This window comes from Arachis hypogaea, chromosome 4, assembly GCF_003086295.3.
Source record: "Arachis hypogaea cultivar Tifrunner chromosome 4, arahy.Tifrunner.gnm2.J5K5, whole genome shotgun sequence".
NCBI lineage: Eukaryota > Viridiplantae > Streptophyta > Magnoliopsida > Fabales > Fabaceae > Arachis > Arachis hypogaea.
Genome location: NC_092039.1, coordinates 99013602 through 99030627, shown reverse-complemented (window position 1 = coordinate 99030627; position 17026 = coordinate 99013602). Strand labels below are relative to the sequence as shown.

General features: G+C 38.8%; 1 non-coding gene across 1 annotated transcript; it reads right to left on the bottom strand.

The window, feature by feature from the left end:
* Positions 1–8434: 8434 nt before the first annotated feature.
* Positions 8435–8542, bottom strand: LOC112798408 (small nucleolar RNA R71). The gene has a single exon (XR_003200020.1). It is a non-coding gene; the product is annotated as a small nucleolar RNA R71 (small nucleolar RNA).
* Between the last annotated feature and the right edge of the window lie 8484 nt (positions 8543–17026).

Sequence of the window (17026 nt, the reverse complement as noted above, 5' to 3'; positions counted from 1 at the left end):
CATATCTTATCCAAGATTATAAGTCCAGAAATACAACATAACAAACCATAGTCCATAACGGGGTAAGCACTGAGCAGGAAGAGTGGCCAGTAGCGACTGGTGAGGGGGTATGCTGCTATGACTGTGACTGTGGACACAACTATGGGGGATTGGGAGTTTTGAACTTTTTTGGAGAGTTGGATCTTCGAAATGGCCCTAAGTGGAGTAGTGGGAGAGAATGGAAGGCATTCAATAAGGTAGGGTTAGGGTTTTCAATAGGTGAAATTACTAAAAAGTTCCTATATTAAAAATAAATTTAGGGTATTTAAATAAACTCAAGAATTTGGGGAATTATCAAAGACGGGGTAGGGATTGGTACACGAAATCGTGAGTTCACACTTCTCTCACAACTCCGTGCAGCTGACCAGCAAGTGCACTGGGTCGTCCAAGTATACCTTACGTGAGTAAGGGTCGATCCCACGGAGATTGTCAGCTTGAAGCAAGCTATGGTCATCCTGTAAATCTCAGTCAGGCGGATTCAAATGGTTTTGGGGTTTTGATAATTAAAAGACAAATAAAACATAGAATAGGATAGAGATACTTATGTAATTCATTGGTAGGAATTTCAGATAAGCGTATGGAGATGCTTTATTCCTTTTGAATCCCTAATTTCCTACTGCTTTCATCCAGTCATGCGTACTCCTTTCCATGGCAAGCTGTATGTTAGGGGATCACCGTTGTCAATGGCTACCGTCCATCCTCTCAGTGAAAATGGTCCGGCTACGGGTTACGTAGGGCTAATCATCTGTCGGTTCTCGATCATATCGGAATAAGATCCATTGATCCTTTTGCACACTGTCACTGCGCCCAGCACTCGTGAGTTTGAAGCTCGTCACAATCATCCCATCCCAGATCCTACTCGGAATATCATAGACAAGGTTTAGACTTTCCGGATCTCAAAAATGCTGCCAATTGATTCTATCTTATACCACGAAGACTCTGATCTCACGGAATGGAAGGCTCTGTTGTCAGGAGAGGCAACCATGCGTCGTGGACCAAGAGGCCAAGAGATATGCATTCAAGCTTGTTTTCAGGTAGAACGGAAGTGGTTGTCAGGAACGCGTTCATAAGTGAGAATGGTGATGAGTGTCACTTGATCATCACATTCATCATGTTGAAGTGCGAATGGATATCTTAGAACAAGAATAAGCTTGAGTTGAATAGAAAATAGTAGTAATTGCATTAATTCATGAGGAACAGCAGAGCTCCACACCTTAATCTATGATGTGTAGAAATTCCACCGTTGAAAATACATAAGAACAAGATCGGCCATGCCTCCCAAATAACATGAAACAATCAAAAAAGGGTTCAAAGACCTGATCCCAAGATCAAAGATGATCAAAAGATGAAAATACAATAGTAAAAGTTCCTATTTATAGTGAACTAGTGACTTAAGGTTTACAGAAATAAGTAAATGATGCAGAAATCCACTTCCAGGGCCCACTTAGTGTGTTCTTGGGCTGAGCATTGAAGCTTTCACATGCATTGGCTTTTCTTGGAGTTAAACGCCAGCTTTGGTGCCAGTTTGGGTGTTTAACTCCATCTTTTATGCCAGTTCTAGTGTTTAACGCCAGAAAATGGTCTTTGACCAGCGTTTTGATGCCAATTTGGGCCATCAAATATCGGGTAAAGTATACACTATTATACATTTCTGGAAAGCCCAAGATGTCTAGTTTCCAACGCAATTGAGAGGGCGCCAATTGGGATTCTGTAGCTCTAGAACATCCATTTCGAGTGCAGGGAGGTCAGAATCCAACAGCATCTGCAGTCCTTTTTCAGCCTCTGAATCAGATTTTTGCTCAGGTCCCTTAATTTTAGCCAGAAAATACCTGAAATCACAGAAAAACACACAAACTCATAGTAAAATCCAGAAATGTGATTTTTCCATAAAAAGTAATAATTATATGCTAAAAACTAACTAAATAATACTAAAAACTACCTAAAAACAATGCCAAAAAGCGTATAAATAATCCGTTCATCACAACACCAAACTTAAATTGTTGCTTGTCCCCAAGCAACTGAAAACAAAATAGGATAAAAAGAAGAGAATATACAATGAACCTCAAAATATCAATGTCACTTAGTCCCAATTAGATGAGCGGGACTAGTAGCTTTTTACTTCTTAACAGTTTTGGCATCTCACTTTATCCTTTGAAATTCAGAATGATTGGCATCTATAGGAACTCAGAATTTAGATAGTGTTATTGATTCTCCTAGTTCAGTATATTGATTCTTGAACACAGCTACTTTATGAGTCTTGGCAGTGGCCCTAAGCACTTTGTTTTTCAGTATTACTACCGGATACATAAATTTCCCAGACACATAACTGGGTGAACCTTTTTAGATTATGACTCAGCTTTGCTAAAGTCTACAGTTAGAGGTGTCCAGAGTTCTTAAGCACACTCTTTCTACTTTGGATCACGACTTTAACTACTCAGTAACAAGCTTTTCACTTGGACCTTCATGACACAAGCACATGGTTAGGGACAGCTTGATTTAGTCGCTTAGGCCAGGATTTTATTCCTTTGGGTCCTCTTATCCATTAATGCTCAAAGCCTTGGATCCCTTTTACACTTGCCTTTTGGTTTAAAGGGCTATTGGTTTTTTCTGCTTGCTTTTTCTTTTTCTTTCTTTTTCTTTTTCGCCATTTTTTTCGCAAGCTTTGTTATTCACTACTTTTTTCTTGCTTCAAGAATCAATTTTATGATTTTTCAGATCATCAATAACATTTCTCTTTTTTCATTATTCTTTCAAGAGCCAACAAATTTAACATTCATAAACTTCACTATAAAAAATATGCATTGTTCAAGCATTCATTCAGAAAACAAAAAGTATTGCCACCATATCAAAATAATTAAACTAATTTCAAGATAAAATTTGAAATTCATGTACTTCTTGTTATTTTGTAATTAGGAACATTTTTCATTTAAGAGAGGTGAAGGATTCATGGAATTATTCATAGCTTTAAGACATAGACACTAGACACTAATGATCATATAATGAAGACACAAACATAGATAACACATAAAGCATAAAAATCGAAAAATAGAAAAATAAGAACAAGAAAATTAAAGACGGGTCCACCTTAGTGATGGCGGCTAGTCCTCGCTAATTTCATGGAGAATAATGGAGTGCTCTTGGTGCAACGTCCTTAGTTGCTCCATGTTAGAACTCAAATCTCCCAAAGAGGTGTTGAGTTGCTCCCAATAGTTGTGTGGAGGAAAATGCATCCCTTGAGGCATCAGGAATTTCTTGATGAGGGACTTCCTCATGCTCTTGTTAAGGTCCATGGGTGGGCTCTCTTATTTGCTCCATCTTCTTTTTAGTGATGGGCTTGTCCTCTTCAATGAGGATGTCTTCCTCTATGACAATTCCAGCCAAATTGCATAGGTGACAGATGATATGAGGGAAGGCTAACCTTGCCAAAGTGGAGGTCTTGTCAGCCACCTTGTAGAGTTCTAGAAATATGACCTCATGAACTTCTACTTCCTCTCCAATCATGATGCTGTGGATCATGATAGCCCGATCTACAGTCACTTCGAATTGGTTGCTAGTAGGAATGATGGAGCGTTGGATGAATTCCAACCATCCTCTAGCCACGGGTTTAAGGTCATGCCTTCTCAATTGAACTGGCTTGCCTTTGGAGTCTCTTTTCCACTGAGCTCCTCCCACACATATGTCCATGAGGACTTGGTCCAACCTTTGATCAAAGTTGACCCTTCTAGTGTAGAGGCGTGCATCTCCTTGCATCATTGGCAAGTTGAATGCCATCCTTACATTTTCCAGGCTGAAATCTAAGTATTTTCCCCCGAACTATTGTAAGCCAATTCTTTGGGTTCGGGTTCACGCTTTGATCATGGTTCTTAGTGATCCATGCATTAGCATAGAACTCTTGAACCATTAAGATTCTGACTTGTTGAATGGGGTTGGTGAGAACTTCCCAACCTCTTCTTTGAATCTCATGTCGGATCTCCGGAAACTCATTCCTTTTGAGCATGAAAGGGACCTCAAGGATCACCTTCTTCTTGGCCACAAATTCATAGAAGTGGTCTTGATGGACCTTTGAGATGAATCTCTCCATCTCCTATGACTCGGAGGTGGAAGCTTTTGCCTTCCCTTTCCTCTTTCTAGAGGTTTCTCCGGCCTTCGGTGCCATGAATGGTTATGGAAACATAAAAAGCAAGGCTTTTTTCACACCAAACTTAAAAGGTTTGCTCGTCCTCGAGCAAAAGAAGAAAGAAGGGAGGAGAAGAAGAAGAAAATGGAGGAGATAGAGAGGTGTGAATGGTTCGGCCAAGTGGGAAAAAAGAAGTATTTATGATGAGTGAAAATGAAGGAGGGATGAGGGGTTTATATAGAAGTGGAGAGAGGGGTAGGGTTCGTGTATTATGGGTTGGGTTTGGGAGGGAAAGGATGTGAATTTGAATGTTGAGGTAGGTGGGATTTTTGGGGAAGAGTGGATGGAGTTGATTGGTGAAGGGTATTTGGAGAAGGGTGTTATTAGAATGTGTAAAGAAGAGAGAGATTGAGTTGAGGTAGGTGGGAATCCTGTGGGGTCCACAGATCCTGAGGTGTCAAGGATTTCTCATCCCTGCACCATTCTGGCATGTAAACGCCATCTGAGTGCTAATCCTGGCATTAAACGCTAGGTTGCTGCCCATTTCTGGCGTTTAACGCCAGCCTTTCTTCCCTTTTTGGCGTTTAACGCCAGCTTGGTGCCAGACTGGGCGTTTAACGCCCATTCTGCTACCCTTACTGGCATTTAAAAGCCAATAAGCTCATCCTCCAGGGTGTGCTATTTTCAATGCTATTTTTGATTTTTGCTTTTATTTTTTGTGACTCCACATGATCATCATCCTAAAGAAAACATAAAATAACAATGGAAAATAGAAATTCAATATAGATAAGTAAAAAAATTAGGTTTCCTCCCAACAAGCGCTTCTTTAATGTTAATAGCTTGACAATAAGCTCTCTTGGAGCCTCACAGATTCTCAGAGCATGGTTGTGGCCTCCCAACACCAAACTTAGAGTTTGAATGTGGGGGTTCTGTTTGACTCTGTATTGAGAGAAGCTTTTCATGCTTCTTCTCCATATGCACAGGAGGAGATCCTTGAGCCTTAAACACAAGGTAGTCCTCATTCACTTGAAGGACCAACTCTCCTCTGTCAATATTAATCACAGCTTTTGCTGTGGCTAGGAGGGATCTGCCAAGGATGATGGATTCATCCTTATTCTTCCCAGTGTCCAGGATTATGAAGTCAGCAGGGATGTAAAGGCCTTAAACCTTCACTAAGACATCCTCTACAAGTCCATAAGCCTATTTCCTTGAATTGTCTGCCATCTCCAGTGAGATTCTTGCAGCTTGTACCTCAAAGATCCCTAGTTTCTCCATTACAGAAAGTGGCATGAGGTTTACACTTGACCCCAGGTCACACAGAGCCTTCTCAAAGGTCATGGTGCCAATGATGCAAGGTATTAAGAACCTTCCAGGATTTGGTTTCTTTAGAGGTATCTTCAGCTGAGCCAAGGTGTTTAGTTCATTAATGAGCAATGGAGGTTCATCCTCCCAAGCCTCATTACCAAATAATTTGGCATTCAGCTTCATGATTGCTCTGAGGTACTTAGCAACTTGCTCTTCAGTAATATCTTCATCCTCTTCAGAGGAAGAATACTCATCAGAGCTCATGAATGGCAGAAGTAGGTTCAGTGGAATCTCTATGGTCTCTGTATGAGCCTTAGATTCCCTTGGTTCCTCAAAGGGAAACTTCTTTTCGTTCAGAGGACATCCCATGAGGTTTTTCTCACTGGGAATCACGTCCTCCTTACTCTCTCTAGGTTCGGCCATGTTGGTCATGGTTATGGCCTTGCACTCTCTCTTAGGATTTTCTTCTGTATTGCTTGGGAGAGTGCTAGGAGGAGTTTCAGTAACCTTTTTACTCAGTTGACCCACTTGTGCCTCCAAATTTCTAATGGAGGATCTTGTTTCATTCATGAAACTTAGTATGGTCTTAGATAGATCAGAGACTATGGTTGCTAAGCCAGAACGATTCTGCTCAGAGTTCTTTGTCTGTTGCTGAGAAGATGATGGGAAAGGTTTGCTATTGCCAAACCTGTTTCTCGCACCATTATTGTTATTGAAGCCTTGTTGAGGCTTCTGTTGATCATTCCATGAGAAATTTGGGTGATTCTTCCATGAAGAATTGTAGATGTTTCTATAGGGTTCTCCCATGTAATTCACCTCTTCCATTACAGGATTGATAAACCACTATTTTATAGTTTATATTGTGTTTAATTGTGTGGTTTTGTCGTGATCCTTACCCATTTATTCATCAATTTAGCATGCATTTAGATTTCCTTCCTGAATTTATTACATGTTTGAAAATTGCTTCCCAGAGACTTTAATTATTTAATTTTAATTCTCCTTTATTCCATTCGATGCCGTAATCTGTGTGTCAAGCGTTTCAAGCTTTATAGGGCATGAATGAGACGGAGATTGGAGAGGAAGCTAGCAAAAATGGAAGAAACACAAGAGTTTGAGGAGATAACCAGCGAAAAGTGACGCGGTCGCGTGGCTCACGCGACCGCGTGAAGGAGCGCAAATCGCAGTGACGCGGCCGCATGGCTTGCGCGGCCGCACGGATTGGAAAGCACAAGCAACGCGGTAGCATGGACGACGCGAACGCGTGAAGATGAAAAGCGCCAGCGACGCGTCTGCATGGACGACGCGATCGCGTGACATGCGCGATCTGCATAAACTGCAGAATCTGAAACCAGCGATTTTGGACCCTATTTCGGCCCAGTTTTCGGCCCGGAACAGCAGACTAGAGTCAGAGAATATGCAGAAACAACAAGAAAACATTCGTTGAGTAGTTTAGATCTAGTTTTTCACTCTCTTAGGTTTTTCTCTCTAGTTTTTAGAATTTTAATTTTCAATTGATCTTAGCATTGGAACATTGAGAAGAGTTATTTTCCTCATCAAGACTTCATCACTCTAGTTTGTTCTCTTAACTTGGTTTTATTCTTCCATGTTCTTTGTTATGTTCAATTTTGTCATTCAGATATTTTTATGATTAATTAATGCAAGGATTATTTCTTTTTAATTTAAATTCCATTCCAATAATCATGTCTTCTTTTAATTCCCTTTCATGTGCCATGGATTCTTTATTTACAATGCGTGAGTAGTTTCATTACTTGATGGGGAGTTGATTAAAAGGAACTCTTGAGTTGGAAGGATTGAAAGAAAAATTTGTAATTGGGTTAAATGTTGGATTGCTATCCTGTCACGGACGCCAATCCCTTTGAACTAAGTGGGTTGCAAATTGTGAACAGATCTGGCATTTCCACTTGTTTGACTTTCTCTTACCTAGTAAGGGATAACCAAACAGAATAACTATTAATTATAAATTAATCTTACAATCACACCATCAATGATAGAGATTCTAACCAATCAATTCCCAGTCAAGGCCTCTTATTTTTATTATTTAAAATTCCTCAATTTAAATCCCAATTTACTTAGGTCAACTCTTTTTGGAATATCTGATTAATAAAACAGCACACTTTTCTGCAACTCGTTGGGAGACGACCTGGGACTTAAAACTCCCAGTAATTTTAATTTGAGCTTTCAGTGACATATTTCTAAATTGATAGGCAGATTTTCGGTGAGTTAAGAACTATACTTGCAACGTAACCATTTTAATAAATTTTTAATTCACCAGCTTCTACACTCCATCAATTTTTGGCGCCGTTGCCGGGGAGTTGCAATAGAGTGCTTATTTTATTAATTAGAATTTATTTATTTGCATTTTATTTAATTTTGCTACTATGAGCTGCGTGTTTCTTCTGTCAAATGACACGTTCACTTCCTGATCCGCGCTTGCTAATATTCGATCCTGAAATTGAAAGAACAATTTCACGAATAAGGCGAGAACAACGTAGGTTAGTCCACTCTGAGGGCGGATCTGAAAGTGAATCTGAGGAAGAAACCAGCCCCCGTTCTACTGATTCGGTTGCTTTACGTGCAGAAAACATGGCAGCTAGAAGAATTACCATTCAGGAGGAAGGAGCTCCTGATTTTACACTGCAACCGTTTCAAGCGCATCATCCAGCGGTAGCTACGAATTTTGAAATAAAGACCGCACTGCTAAATTTGATACCGAAGTTTCATGGCCTACCTGCTCAAGAGCCTATCAAGCACTTGAGAGATTTCCAGGCAGCCTGTTCTACTGTCAGGCGTGATGGCGCTGATGAAACTTCAATTCTGCTGAAAGCTTTTCCGTTCTCTCTTGAGGAAAAAGCAAGAGAGTGGTACTACACTCAACCTCTAGCAAACGTATCCAACTGGGATACACTCAAAAAGGAGTTTCTGGAGAAATTCTTCCCATCTGAAGTTACTGATAAACTGAGGAAGGATATCTCTACAATTGTTCAGGATGACAATGAGACTCTCTTTGAATACTGGGAGCGCTTCAATAATCTTCTGGAAGCATGCCCCCACCACATGATTGACAAGATCGTGCTACTCAGCTATGTCACACAAGGTATGAGGCCCCAAGATAAGACCACATTGGAAAGTGCCAACAATGGGTCTATGAAGAAGTACAAGACCACTGATGAAGCTTGGCAATTGATCAGTGATTTAGCTGAATCTACTCGGAACCACAGACAGAAGCAAGGCCGTTCAAGGGCCGTTGCAGAAGTATCTTCTGGCATAGAGACTGCTGCTCTAAATTGAAGCATCTGTGAAATGACCAACCTGCTGAAGCAAATGCAGTTAAATCAACAAGCTCAGCAAACTCAACAGCAGCAAAACCAATAGCTAGTTCCACAAAGAATTTGCGGAATTTGTGCTAATTATAGCCATTACACTGATGAATGCCCGCAGCTCCAACAAGAAGACAACATAGTGGCATCCATTCACAACTTCTATGACCGCCCTAACTAAGGGTACAATCAAAGTGGAAATAATAACCATGGATGGCAGGACAATTCAAACCAGAATTGGAGGGATAACAATAATAGGGGAGGCAGAGATAATCAGGGAAATCAGAGGTGGAATAATTACAACAACAGGCAGCAAAATCAACCATACCGAGCACCTCACCTGAGGCAAAACCAAGGACCACCGAACAATCAGCAGCAAACCTCTCAATTTACTCATTCTTATGTATCTTCTAATGAAGAATTATTACAAGCTTTTGAGAAAAGACAACTGGCCATGGAAAATACCATCGTGAATAGTATTAACGCCAGTCTGAATGGTTTCACCTCTACTCTGCAAGCTTTTATGACACAACTTGGTTCAGCACAAAATTCCAGTAACCAACCTTCAAGCACCACTAGAATCCCCTCTCAACCATTACCCAATCCAAAGGGAGGCATTAATGCCATCACCCTGAGGTCCGGAACCACACTACAGAAGAGGAATCAGGAGGACCCACGCTCACCAGAATACACCTCAGCTGAAGAGGTGGTAGAAATCGAAGATGTTGAAGAGGAAGAGGATATACAGGACATAGCTGAAGAAGAGATAGCTCAACCACAGGAAGAGGCACAAAAAGGTGTAGGCACCACAAAAAACACTACTCCCATTCCATTTCCACAACTTGCAAGGAAGCCTAGGAAGCAGCTGGAACCTGATCCTAAAATGGTAGAAATATTCAAAAAGGTTGAGGTAACTGTTCCCCTTTTTGATGTTATTCAGCAGGTACCTAAATATGCAAAGTTTCTAAAAGACTTATGTATCCATAAAGATAAAATTAATGAATTAGAAACTATTCCTTTAGGTAGTTCTATATCTGCTTTAATGGGAGGATTACCTGAAAAATGTAGTGATCCAGGTCCTTGCATAGTTAGTTGTACTATTGGTGGTGTAGTAATTTATGATTGCATGTGTGATTTAGGAGCATGTGTCAGTATAATGCCTTTGTCTATATATGATGTTTTAAGGCTCTCTCCCTTAAAAAGGTCGGCAGCTCGTTTTGTGTTAGCAGATAAAAGCATTATTACAGTTGCTGGAGTTGCTGACGATGTTTTGGTGAACATTAAAGGGGTCACATTTCCCACTAATTTTTATATCTTGGAGATGCCCCATAATGATTCAGATAAGCCATCATCAATCCTACTTAGAAGACCATTCCTGAAGACATCAAAATCCAAATTGGATGCTTTTTCAGGGACATACTCCTTTGAAATAGATGGCCGCATAGTAATCTTCAATCTGAATGGAGTCATTGACAACCCCCCAGAAGATCGTTCTATCTTCCAGTGTGATGTCATAGACAAAAGTGTGGCTGAAGTTCAAAAGGAAGAGTTTGAAGAGAGGCACACTGGACAAGGTCCAAGTGTGGGGACCCTCTTAACTGACAATGAAGACACTTCGCCATTTTCACAAGCCCTAGATAACCCAGAGCCTGTCCATGATCAAAAGTTAGAATTGAAACCTCTCCCTCCACATCTCAAATATGCTTACCTTGAGGATGAGCAGAAGCTTCCGGTTATTATTGCAAGAGAACTGACTTCTCAACAAGAAGAACAGCTACTTGATGTGTTGAGGAAGCATAAGAAGGCAATAGGGTGGAGTTTGGCAGACATAGTAGGAATCAACCCTCAAATATGCGAGCACAGAATATTTTTAGAAGAGGAAGCAAGAGCTGTCCGTCATCCACAAAGAAGATTGAATCCTACCATCTTGGAAGTTGTCAAAAAGGAAGTGACCAGACTATTGGAGGCCGGTATCATATATCCCATTTCAGACAGTGAATGGGTAAGCCCAGTGCAAGTGGTGCCCAAGAAGTCTGGAGTCACTATTTTATAGTTTATATTGTGTTTAATTGTGTGGTTTTGTCATGATCCTTACCCACTTATTCATCAATTTAGCATGCATTTAGATTTCCTTCCTGAATTTATTACATGTTTGAAAATTGCTTCCCAGAGACTTTAATTATTTAATTTTAATTATCCTTTATTTCATTCGATGCCGTAATCTGTGTGTCAAGCGTTTCAGGCTTTATAGGGCATGAAAGAGACGGAGATTGGAGAGGAAGCTAGCAAAAATGGAAGGAACACAAGAGTTTGAGGAGATAACCAGCGAAAAGTGACGCGGTCGCGTGGCTCACGCGACCGCGTGAAGGAGCGCAAATCGCAGTGACGCGGCCGCACGGATTGGAAAGCACAAGCAATGCGGTAGCGTGGACGACGCGAACGCGTGAAGATGAAAAGCGCCAGCGACGCGTCCGCATGGACGACGCGATCGCGTGACATGCGCGATCTGCATAAACTGCAGAATCTGAAACCAGCGATTTTGGACCCTATTTCGGCCCAGTTTTCGGCCCGAAACAGCAGACTAGAGTCAGAGAATATGCAGAAACAACAAGAAAACATTCGTTGAGTAGTTTAGATCTAGTTTTTCACTCTCTTAGGTTTTTCTCTCTAGTTTTTAGAATTTTAATTTTCAATTGATCTTAGCATTGGAACATTGAGAAGAGTTATTTTCCTCATCAAGACTTCATCACTCTAGTTTGTTCTCTTAACTTGGTTTTATTCTTCCATGTTCTTTGTTATGTTCAATTTTGTCATTCAGATAACTTTATGATTAATTAATGCAAGGATTATTTCTTTTTAATTTAAATTCCATTCCAATAATCATGTCTTCTTTTAATTCCCTTTCATGTGCCATGGATTCTTTATTTACAATGCGTGAGTAGTTTCATTACTTGATGGGGAGTTGATTAAAAAGAACTCTTGAGTTGGAAGGATTGAAAGAAAAATTTGTAATTGGGTTAAATGTTGGATTGTTATCCGGTCACCGACGCCAATCCCTTTGAACTAAGTGGGTTGCAAATTGTGAACAGATCTGGCATTTCCACTTGTTTGACTTTCTCTTACCTAGTAAGGGATAACCAAACAGAACAACTATTAATTATAAATTTATCTTACAATCACACCATCAATGATAGAGATTCTAACCAATCAATTCCCAGTCAAGGCCTCTTATTTTTATTATTTAAAATTCCTCAATTTAAATCCCAATTTACTTAGCTCAACTCTTTTTGGAATATCTGATTAATAAAACAGCACATTTTTCTGCAACTCGTTGGGAGACGACCTGGGACTTAAAACTCCCAGTAATTTTAATTTGAGCTTTTAGTGACATATTTCTAAATTGATAGGCAGATTTTCGGTGAGTTAAGAACTATACTTGCAACGTAACCATTTTAATAAATTTTTAATTCACCAGCTTCTGCACTCCATCAAGGATTCTCAGGGTCATAAGCTTCTCCATCAAAGGAGGCTTCTTTAGCACTGTCAGATGCAGCTTGCAATCCAGTCAAATTCTGAAAAATTATATTGACTTGCTGAGTCAATATTTTGTTTTGAGCCAATATGGCATTCAGAGTATCAATCTCAAGAACTCCTTTCTTCTGAGTTGTCCTATTGTTTAAAGGATTTCTTTCAGAAGTGTACATGAACTGGTTATTTGCAAACATTTCAATGAGTTATTGGGCTTCTGCAGGCCTTTTCTTCAGATGAATAGATCCGCCTGCAGAATGGTCCAATGACATCTTGGATAACTCAGACAGACCATCATAGAAGCTACCTATGATGCACCATTCTAAAAGCATGTCAGAAGGACACCTTCTAATCAATTGCGTGTATCTTTTCCAAGCTTCATAGAGGGATTCACCTTCTTTCTGTTTGAAGGTTTGAACTTCCACTCTAAGCTTACTCATCTTTTGAGGTGGAAAGAATTTAGCTAAGAAGACATTGACCAGCTTTTCCCAAGAGTTCAGGTTGTCTCTAGGTTATGAGTTCAACCATATACTAGCTCTGTCTCTTATAGCAAAAGGGAAAAGCATAAGTCTGTAGACCTCGGGATCAACTCCATTGGTCTTAACAGTGTCACAGATTTGCAAAAATTCAGCCAAGAACTAATGAGGATCTTCCAATGGAAGTCCATGAAATTTGCAATTCTGTTGCATCAGAGAAACTAATTAAGGCTTAAGATCAAAGTTGTTTGCTCTAATGGCAGGAATAGAGATGCTTCTCCTATAGAAGTCGGGAGTTGGTGCAGTAAAGTCACCAAGCACCTTCCTTGCGTTGTTGGCATTGTTGTTATTTTCGGCTGCCATGTCTTCTTCTTTTTCGAAAATCTCTGTCAGGTCCTCTCCAGAGAGTTGTGCTTTAGCTTTTCTTAACTTCCTCTTTAGAGTCCTTTCAGGTTCAGGATCAGCTTCAACAAAAATGCCTTAATCTTTGTTCCTACTCATATGAAAGAGAAGAAAACAAAGAAAGTATGGAATCCTCTATGTCACAGTATAGAGATTCTTTGATGTGTCAGAAGAAAATGAGAATAGAAGGATGTGGTAGATAAAGAAGAATTTGAACTTATAAAGAGGGGAGAGGGTTCAAATTATTAAGAGAGGAGGAGTGTTAGTGATTAAATAGAAAGAGATGAGAGAGAAAATTTTCGAAAAATTTTAAACGAAATAAAATTAGAGTTTAAAGCAATTAGTTAATTAAAAAGAATTTTGAAAAAAAAAAGATGTTAGTGATTTTCGAAAATTAAAAGTGAGAAAAGTAGTTAGTTGGTTTTGAAAAAGATAAGAAATAATAAGTTTTGAAAAGATAAGAAGTTATAAAAGATTTTTGAAATCAAAATTTAAAAAGATATTATTGAAAAAGATTTTTATTTTAAAAAAAGATATGATTGAAAAGATATGGTTGAAAAAGATTTGATTTTTAAAATTGATGACTTGACTAACAAGAAACTAAAAAGATATGATTCTAGAATTCAAAGATTGAACCTTTCTTAACAAAAAAGTAACAAATTTGAAATTTTTGAATCAAATCCTTAATTGTTAGCAAGGTTTTCGAAAATATGAAACAAGAATAAAAAAGATTTCGAAAATCAATTTTTAAAATTTTTCGAAAATATTAAGAAAAAAATGAAAAAGATTTGATTTTGAGAAAGATATGATTGATAAGAGAGGATATGAAAAAGATAAGATTTTGAAAAATTAGTTTTAAAACTTGAAAAATCGAAAAAGATTTGAATTGAAAACAACATTACCTCCTTGGTACTATCCTAACATTCTGGCGTTTAACGCCCACTTGGCTACCTCATTGGGCATTAAACGCCCAGCCATGTACCTTAACTGGCGTTTAAACGCCAGAAATCCTTCTTTACTGGGCGTTTTGAACACCCAGCTTTTTCTCTGTAATTCCTCTGCTGTATGTTCTGAATCTTCAATTCTCTATATTATTGACTTGAAAAGACATAATTTTGAAATTTTTTGAATTTTTAATGATGAGAGAGAAAAAACCACAGAATGAAATTAAACATAAAAAACTAAGATCAAACAAGGGATGCATGCAAGAACACTATGAAGGCCATGATGAACATCAAGAACATATTTTTTGAAAATTTTTAAGAAAAGAAAGATATGCAAGACACCAAACTTAGAAGTTTTCATACTAGAGATACTAACAATTTGAGAATGCACATGAGAAACAACATAAGACACAAAATAAGAGAATTTAAAGATCAAACAAAGAAAATCATCAAGAACAACTTGAAGATCAATGAAAAACACAAGAACACACTTTCGAAAAATGCAAGAAGACTAAAGACATGCAATTGACACCAAACTTAAAAATTGACACTAGACTCAAACAAGAAACACAAAATATTTTTTTGTTTTTATGATTTTATTAATTTTTTGTATTTTTATTTTTTTTCAAAAATTATTTTGAAAAAGAAAACAAGAAACTCAAAATTTTTAACAAGAATTCCAGGAATCATGCAATGTTAGTCTAAAGCTTCAGTCTAAAAAATTAGACATGGTTAACCAAGTTTCAGCAGGACATTACATGCAACAGCCAAATTGATTAGAATCAACTAGCTCCTGTTATGATAAAAGCATCATCTGAAACTCTAGAATCCATTCTTAAAAATTCTGAAGAACAAAATAAAAAGAAAAATACCTAATCTAAGCAACAAGATGAACCGTCAGTTGTCCAAACTCGAACAATCCATGGCAATGGCGCCAAAAACTTGGTACACGAAATTGTGAGTTCACACTTCTCTCACAACTCCGTGCAGCTGACCAGCAAGTGCACTGGGTCATCCAAGTAATACCTTACGTGAGCAAGGGTCGATCCCACGGAAATTGTCGACTTGAAGCAAGCTATGGTCATCCTGTAAATCTCAGTCAGGCGGATTCAAATGGTTATGAGGTTTTGATAATTAAAAGACAAATAAAACATAGAATATGATAGAGATACTTATGTAATTCATTGATAGGAATTTCAGATAAGCGTATGGAGATGCTTTGTTCCTTTTGAATCCCTGCTTTCCTACTGCTTTCATCCAGTCATGCGTACTCCTTTCCATGGCAAGCGGTATGTTGAGGGATCACCGTTGTCAATGGCTACCGTCCGTCCTCTCAGTGAAAATGGTCCGGCTACGGGTTACGTAGGGCTAATCATCTGTCAGTTCTTGATCGTGTCGGAATAAGATCCATTGATCCTTTTGCACACTGTCACTGCGCCTAGCACTCGTAAGTTTAAAGCTCGTCACAGTCATCCCATCCCAGATCCTACTCGGAATACCACAGACAAGGTTTAGACTTTCTGGATCTCAAGAATGCTGCCAATTGATTCTAGCTTATACCACGAAGACTCTGATCTCACGGAATGGAAGGCTTTGTTGTTAGGAGAGGCAACCATGCGTCGTGGACCAGGAGGCCAAGAGATATGCATTCAAGCTTGTTTTCAGGTAGAACGGAAGTGTTGTCAGGCACGCGTTCATAAGAAAAGGGTCTCCGACCGGCGTTTTGACGCCAATTTGGACCATCAAATCTCGGGTAAAGTGTGAACTATTATATATTTTTGGAAAGCCCAAGATGTCTACTTTCCAACGCAATTAAGAGCGCACCAATTGGGCTTTTGTAGCTCCAGAAAATCTATTTCGAGTGTAGGGAGGTCAGAATCCAACAGCATATGTAGTCCTTTTTCAGCCTCTGAATCAGATTTTTGCTTAGGTCCCTCAATTTCAGCCAGAAAATACCTGAAATCACAGAAAAACACACAAACTCATAGTAAAGTCCAGAAATGTGATTTTTGCATAAAAACTAATAATTATATGCTAAAAACTAACTAAATCATACTAAAAACTACCTAAAAACAATGCCAAAAAGCGTATAAATTATCCGCTCATCAGGAATCTCCGTTCGGATCCCCGTGCGTGTCTCGGGGGGATTTTAATCCCCATCCCCATCTCCACTAGAAAAAGTCTCTGCCTTCGGGTTCTCATTCGGGGCAGTTCCCGCAGAAATTTCCATGCTTCGGAGAATTTTGACACTCCTAGTCGATATCTCCTGTGAAAGACGAAAAATCAAAATTCAGACGAACAAGAAGATACCAGTAATTTTAGGAATTTTTTAATTTATTTAAGTAAAAAAACGTATAATTGATGATCATTTATAATATATTGTTTTTCTAAAGTTTCAAAATATTGGAAGTATCTATCATTATGATGAAAATGTTATGATAAGAATTTTTCTAATGAATATATTGAGTAGTTGTTAACTTTTTTTTTTTTTCAAAAAGAGCATTATTTTACAGGCTAATTACCCTGGAGAGAGTGAATAATACTAAAGCCTTGATATACACTGGAGAGTCCATTAAGGATAACGAAAGTATTCGATGAGTGTCATAGTTGGGACCAAAGAATTGGAGCATGCACATGGCTGTGGAAATTGGAAAATAATTAATTAATATCCATCACTATTATGTGTACGTAGAGTTTTGCACATGTATGTTCTTGATGTCGGCATTTGCACACTTACTTACCTTCGACACAAAAGAGTGTGTAGATTTGAAAGATAATATGACCAGTCAGAATCACAATTTTCATGTCGGGGATATGATATCCAACCAGAAAACGGTCCCTTAGACTCTCCACATACAACACGTCATCATAGTGAGT